We start from the raw sequence: 7,791 nt of genomic DNA on the forward strand, positions 1-7,791 counted from the left end.
TGTGCTCGTCCCTGACGGAGGAGCAGCGCGCCCTCCCCCAGTTCGCCGCCGACAACCACGCGGCGTGGGCGGACTATTTCCGGCTGGCGTCCACGAACGGGGCGCCGGTGGTCGGCGGCCCCAAGAACAGCAACAGCCGCCGCGTCTGGTGGGGTGTCCCCGGCCGCACCCTGCACGAGGCGATGGAATACCTTGAGGGCGGCAATAACCCGCCGCTGGCATACCCTACCGCGGCAGCCGTCCCGACACCCCGCCGGAGCGCCGGGCCGTGGGTGCCCAGGAGGTTCGCCGACTCCTCCTCCTCCCGCTCCTCCACCCACTCTTCCGGCTCGCCGGCGCTCCTCCGCGTCAAGGCCGAGCCTGCCGCGGAGACGCCGCTCGGCCGGCGCTCCTCCGCGTCAAGGCCGAGCCTGCCGCGGAGACGCCGCTCGGCCGCCGCACCCGCAACGCTGACATCTTCATCAAGAGGGCGGCCGGCGCGCCTCCTTCTCGGCTCCCCCGCGCTTCGTCAAGCCAAAGACGGAGCCGGGGCTCACCGGCGGCGTGAAGGAGGAGGAGCTCGACGACGAAGCGGCCCTCAAATGGGTGCGCGACGACTGGGCGCAGACGGAGATGGAGCGCCAGTGCGCCGCCTTCGCGCGGTTCGAAACTCGTCGCCGTGGCCGGGACGAGGGAGGCATCGTCGTCCTCGACGACAGCGATGACGACGATGCGCCGCCGCCGCGAGTCCGCCATGGAGATGCCGGGCAGGGGTCCAGCAGGGGCGGCCACGCCATCAAGAAGGAGAAGGCCGACGACGAGGACGGCGGCGACGTCGGCGACTTCGCCGCGCTCATCGACTTCTTCGCCTCGTAGATATTTTTTTAAATAATCTATGTAAACGCCGAACATGTTGAATATGAATGTCAAGTTTGCCGAATTTTAGCCGAACTTTGTCGAATTCAGAATTTTTAAACTAAAAAAACGCGTCTGGGGCGACCTGGGGCGAGCGGCACGGAACCCGCTTGCCCCCGCGCCGATTTTAGCGCCGGCTCGCCTTCAGGGGGCGCGTAAAATCGCCGCCTGGGGGGCCAACGGCTGGAGATGCTTTTAGAAAAATGGGCATGGCCCGCCCAGCCCATAGCAAAAACAATGACAGGCTGAAAATAGACTAGGACATAAGGGCAAAATTATTGGGTTTTCCTATCTATTGGCCTGCCTGATTCGGTATCATAGCTCCGCCACAGATGCTCCAGTCACATCTTGATGACCGACATACCGTATCACTTGGGGTGATGCAAACCATCATGCTTTTTGCCATTATGAGCCCCTACGAAAACGTAGGTTGATGTAGACTTCTAAGCCCCTATGAAAACGTAGGTCGATGTAGACTTCTAAGCTTTTCTTAAATGCACCGGTTGGCCTATGATACCCAAGAAAGCTTCACAGATTTTCCATTAAATGTTTGGACAAACCCCTTGGAGGGCCTACACAATTGCATAGCCGGTGCTATGAAGAGTCCAAGGTACTCGAGGGGAGGGGGGTGTTGGTGCTAAAACCAACAGATCTCGGATAGGGGGTCCCAAGCTTAGTGATCTGAGTTAGATGATAACAGAAGAAAGTAGAAACACGATGTTTATCTAGATTTAGGCCCTCTCAAAGAGGTAAAACACTGCTTTTGATATATTGTTTGTAAGGAGGCCTGGCCTGGGCACGCGGTTAAACGGACGGTGCCATGCTCGTGGCGACCTGGAGCCCACGTGCCCGCATGACATGATCCGTTTTATTATTTTTCCTGATTTGTTTTTTCATAAAACCGGCCGTTGGCCACCTTTGGTTGCCAATCACGCAATTTCTGAATTTCATGCCATTTTCTTCTTCTGTACAACCGGCTATATAAGCGTCTTAGCATTGTCGGTGCCCTTGTCCCCACCCGCCGCCACAACCTCGCCCTCCCGCATCCATCCCCGCCGCCACTCGCCCGCGACTCGAGCTCCTGCTCCTGATCGCGGCTACGGTGGCAGGCTCGGTTGAGCTGAAGCGTGTCGACTCGAAGACGAAGCGGGTGATGGAGGAGGAGCGGTACGCGGCGGCGCGGGCCGACCCGACGTTCCGACCGATGCGGCGGAAGGAGGCCCTCGACTCGAGGATGAAGCGGGCGATGGAGGACGAGCGGTTCACGGCGGTGCGGACCGACCCGAGGTTCCGACCGATGCGGCGGAAGGAGGCCAAGGTGGCCCTCGACTCGAGGTTCATGGCCCCCATGCTCACGGACCCCATGTTCGATTCTCCGGCGGCGCCGGTGGACAAGCGCGGCAGACGCCGCAAGAAGAGCGCCAGGGACAGGGAGAACCCCATGCTGCGGTACTATCTCAACCAAGAGGAGGGGGGCGAAAAGGACTATGAAAAGGCGGAACAGGAGGAGCGAGGAGGATCATGAGCTTGAAGAAGAGGATGGGCCAGAGGAAGAAGAGAGTTCCAGTAGCGATGACGACGAGGAGGACGACGAAGATGACCAGGTGATGTTTCCCTTCCAAATCTGTCATCTTCGTTCCTAGAAAAGCACACAGATTAATATGCATTTCTTTATTTTGCAGTACTCTGTGGGCTGTGACATCGCTCATTACTTGATGGCGAGGCATGATGATGCACCTGTGATTGACAAGGAAACTCACAGGCTTGCTGTTGTGAATATGGACTGGGATCATATTAAGGTGTGCGCCAATTCAAATTTCTATTATCTTGACAAGTAATCCGTCTGCCTGAACAATTTCAGCCATGTTCAAAAGGCAGTTTTATTATTTGAGTTGCATGAGAATCACCTTTGAAGGAATGTGTTTTGAGGCCAGCTTGTTTCTTTTCTGTGAGGTTAATGTGCATTTCTTTGTTCTTGCATTTTGTCTGCAGACTTATATAAAACCTTTAAGGGTTGTTTAGAGGGCAGTTTATTAAATACATGCTAGTAAAACAGTAAGGAGTTCTGAAAAAAGCTATGTTATTTTGTTAGTTTGTTAGGTTGAAGTACGACGCATAGATTCATGTTGTTTGGCTTAAAGATGTTTTCATTTCTCATCTTTTTGTTTTGTTGAGAACAGGTGAAATCTCTATCACTAAAATTCGCCTGTTTTTAGTTGAGATAATGCACCAAATGTAGATATTCAGGATTAAGAACAAATTCTGAAGTGCTGTCAAATTACTGGGTTCTTTGGTCCAGACATCCTCACACAATGATGTATATAGTTAAAATGTGTCCATATTTATGTATACCCAAATCAGCGCAAACATCATCATTTCTTTGTGTTGTAGGTGCTAATTGCCAATATCTCACAACATCCGTGCAAACTTACCCCTAAGGATCTGTTTCGGTAAGGAATTTAAATTTGAACCCTTAGAGTGGAACTGAATCCCAAAACTTCACAAAGAAATGCCCATTACTCAAACACACTTGTAATGATTGTTTTTTGCATTTAAGTATGTGTATTGTTTGCTTGGTTAAGTATTCAAGCACTTTCTATGATTTTTGCAGCACCCCCAACAAAATATTTTGATAATAGTCCATATTTAACTGAACGAAATCCTGTGTTTTGCTTAACTGGAGATCCAAACAATGGAACAAACCCCTCGGCATTTATAGTTTGTGTTGGTCATGAAAACTTCTCTTTGGCTGCTTGGGCTCAATGATATTGTGTTCCTTTGTTTTGCCCTTTCAACCGGCGGTGGACTTGTATATGGTCATGACATCCTGTATCCCGAAAGGTGGGCGAGTTGTATCAGTTTCGATATATCCAACAGAATTTGGTCTGAAGTGCATGAACATTGAGGCAACTCAAGGCCCTTCTGCTCTTATTGGCGCTGATGGTGATGGTGATGGTGATGATGATGGGGAAGATGATAACAACGATGATGACGAAGACGATGATGATGGTGAAGAAGATAGTGACCTTGACTATGAGACTGAGAACAACAAGCTCCGTACTTATGAGCTAAACAAACTCAGGTTAGCAACAAAGCATAGAGATACCTTTGTTGATTATCATCTCGTTTACTTTTCTATTTTTCTGGGACTTACCAAGAAGAGTTTGAATGATTTTTTTAACAATATACTCCATAATATTCTCTTGCTAATTAAAATATAAAAATGTTCAGATCCTGTGTAAATGTAACTATGGCGGCTTCTCCTTCACATGTTTGGGATTGTGTGCATACATGGCCTTGTCTATACATCTTTGATATTTACCATATGAAAATGTTACTACTTGCCAAGGGTTTGTTGTTCTGCTCTCTAATGATTATATTGATCTTGCTGCAGGTACTACTATGCAGTTGTGGAGTGTGATACCGTTGCAACTGCAGATCACCTATACACAACTCTTGATGGTACCGAGTTCTTGAAAACGGCAAATGTGTTCCATTTGCAGTTTATTGATGACTCCAGGGAGTTCAAATATCCTGCTTGTGATGTAGCTACAGAGGTATATTACTTGAATAGATCGTATATGCATCTATATTTTTTTTCTGAACAAGGGAAGGGTCCCAAAGGACCCAGAAACTGCATTAAAACTGATGGGTGGGATTATAAACTACACAGAGGACCTCATAAAGAACTAAAAAAACACATCAGCTATAGTTTTACGAAAAGGAACATACAACAAATCAGAAAATCACGATTTGGGAGAGAGCAGGCGGTGGACGCCGCATTGAAGCCGAAGAACCTCCATCTCGGCCTGCAAGCCTGGAGGTTGAGAATGGCCGCCCTTACGGCCAGAAGAGCCAGCGACAAGATGGCGTCGGCCATCACAGCACCACTGGGGAAGCACTCCAAAATGCATGCGCAGCTTCGCTTCCTTCCCACGAGGCTTCAGATCCGGACTAGCTACCAGGGCCAAATCGCCACAGATCTGAGCTCCACCGAGCTTATTGACAAAGCTTTCGCCAGATCCCGTCCCCTCCTTCATTCTGCCTTTCAGTTGTTCTAAAAGAGGTCTTTTCAGTTCGTAACTTGTTTTGACTTCGTGCAGGCACCTCTGAGTTACAAGGCGCCTGATTTTGAGACGCCTGCTTTGCAGCGTACCAAAGTAAAGTCCACCTGGGATGATGATGAACCAGAGCGTAAGATCTTGAGGCAAAAGTTCAAACATGAGGTCAGCTCTATTATTTTAATTAAAATGTTTTATTTGCTAACGTAAAACTAAAAACTTAGTTTCTCTTTGAATTTATACTAAATGCCAAGGGACGAAAACCACGTGTCAAGTCAACTGTCAAGATAGGCTTTCAGCACTAGTGAATAATAAAGGAATAAATACAGTATCATCCAAGACCCTTTTTTTTTCATATCTTGTTTGAACAACTGTGAGTTTCTTAATTACAAAATCACATAACTTGATAATGATGGCATGCATCATTTCTACTCGTCTGTCTCATGAAAATTTCCCATCTGTTGGTCATTGTTTCTTGTCCTGTTCTTTGTTTATCCATCTTTGACGTCTTGTATTCTTTCTGTTGCAGTTTGATGGCTATGGTAAATATATAGCAAGTGGTGACAGTGCATCAGATGATGATGTAGATGATTCCAGTGACGAGTCTCTGCCAAACGGTGTAGCGAAAAGGAAGTTAACAAATGAGGAAAGGTTGGCTCGTTTACTACAACAAGGACATAAATCTGATGAGGAACGAACAGATGACGAGGACATGGAGATAACATTCAACATGGGGCTCGAGGACCTCAGCAAACGTATCCTTGAGAGAAAGAGCATTGAGACGAAGACTGTCTGGGAGATGCACCAAGAAAAATTGAAGGAGAAGTGGAAGGCTAGAAAGAGGTGGTCAAAGGATGACAATGGCTATAGTGACCAAGATAGCGCTGATGATTTCCTTGACAGTGAAAAGTCGAACGAAGAAGTTAAGCCCATGAAGAAACCGAAGGTGAAGGCCAAAGGGAAAGGAAAGGACAGGTCTCGAGAGGAACATTATGAGCCAGAAGCAACTAAAGAAGAGTTGGAGCTCTTGGTTGCTGCTGGCCAGGATGCAGCCAATGGTGCAAAGGGTTATAACATAAAACGCAAGAGTAAAAAGGGCAAGGATTCTGTCGAGGACAAAGTTGGTGAAATCGATGTTAGCAAAGATGAGAGGTTCTCACCCATGTCCACGTCTCACCTGTATGCACTGGATCCTACTGACCCCCGGTACAAGAGGTCATTGTTTCCCTATCCTGCTACTGTACAATCTGCTTGACCTTGACGGAGTTAAATTTATGCTTACTGTGTATTGTTGTGTACAGGAGGGCCACCTTGGTGCGAAAACAAGCTGGAAAGAAGGGTGAGCATGTAGGCACATTGGATAGTGAACCACCTGTGGAGCCACAGGATGATGCATCTCCTAACAAGGCCAATCGGAAACGCGACACCGAGAATCTGCAGATGCTATCTGCTGTCAATTCTCTCAAGAGAAACCTTGCTGCGTTCATTCATTCAGTCTGATGGATTTGCTTTAGGATAGCTTGAAGGTTCATCTTCTGTGTTATGACAGCACAATGATCCAGTTTTGTGCTGTTAAGCTGAATATAATTATCCTCGACGTTTCCTTATTCCTTACTTCAAAGGATTCCCTACTGTCTGAATGCTTTTTGATGAAAAAAAATCGTGTATCTTGTGGCACTCCCACAGTGGATTATCAGTGCTACCTGGCCTATACGAACACGCTTGGTGGAGTGCTTGCTTGATAATTATAGCAATCTTCCAGGATGCAAGTGTAAAGGCAAAACCTGCGATAATTAGAACTTCTTTTTTAGTGTAAGACATAAATTTATATTCATCCTACCAAGCCCCAGATCTAATAGTTCTGGAGTTACCCTTAGCATTATAACATGCACAAAAGGATCAAGTCATACAATGCAACACTCCTATGTATGGACCTGTTTGTCCATCAGGTTATCCTCGAGCTTTGCCACCACTCCACCTCCAACAGAATTCTCACGTACTACACAGACTCAATATGTTGAACAGTAAAGTTATTCGAAGAAACCAGCAAGTAGAACAACAAATAGAAAGCAACATAAACATGAACCATGAGATTCAGCAAAATCTTCATGATTTTTCAGCAAATATACTGCTCTATTTGTTGATATCATTGAAGCTCTTCAGTCGTTAACAAAGGCAGAGGCTCTCTTCTATTTCTTCGACGGAAATGATGGTGAAGATGAATGGTCTTGCATGAGAACATAGACAGATAAGAACAAACAAGAACCAAAAAGAACAACACGAGAATGACATAATAAATCGTTTTTGTTCATCCTATTTATGTTCAATTATGTACTTCACTGTTAGGCGATCCCACGGAAAAGGTACCCTATCCCACACAAACAGATATGCCGCCATGATATACAAATACATTAAACATAATAACAAACAATAAACAAACTATATACACAAACCATTTTCCGAATCTTGGCACAAATAGATGAGCGGTACAGGATCTGTGCCCCTTCCTACCTGCTATACAAATCCTCTTCGCAGTTCTACTCGTACTTTCTTCATGATTTATGCTGGTTTTGCTATTCTCTGTGTCATAAGGGTATCTACAACGCTGACCCTCAAATCGACACCTGTATTCATCCGCGGAGTGATGGAGACTAGTCCGTAGATAGTGATGCGGGAGCCAACCTTCCAAGGTTGTCCGCGCTAATTTCAAAACAAAGTTGAACAAACATGATGGATTTCCGCACTCATTTCAAAACAAAGCTGAACAAACATGATGGATTTCATCAAACACAACGAAATTCATCAAAGTTCAAACATAATTTACATAAAAATGGAC

The 7,791-nt window shown here is 46.6% G+C and overlaps 1 pseudogene; it reads left to right on the forward strand.

Moving 5' to 3' along the window:
- Nucleotides 1-1,836: 1,836 nt before the first annotated feature.
- LOC109762577 (pre-rRNA-processing protein esf1-like) lies at nt 1,837-6,571 on the forward strand (annotated as a pseudogene).
- The last annotated feature ends 1,220 nt before the right edge of the window (nt 6,572-7,791 follow it).

This window comes from Aegilops tauschii, chromosome 6 (genome assembly GCF_002575655.3).
Source record: "Aegilops tauschii subsp. strangulata cultivar AL8/78 chromosome 6, Aet v6.0, whole genome shotgun sequence".
Taxonomy (NCBI): domain Eukaryota; kingdom Viridiplantae; phylum Streptophyta; class Magnoliopsida; order Poales; family Poaceae; genus Aegilops; species Aegilops tauschii.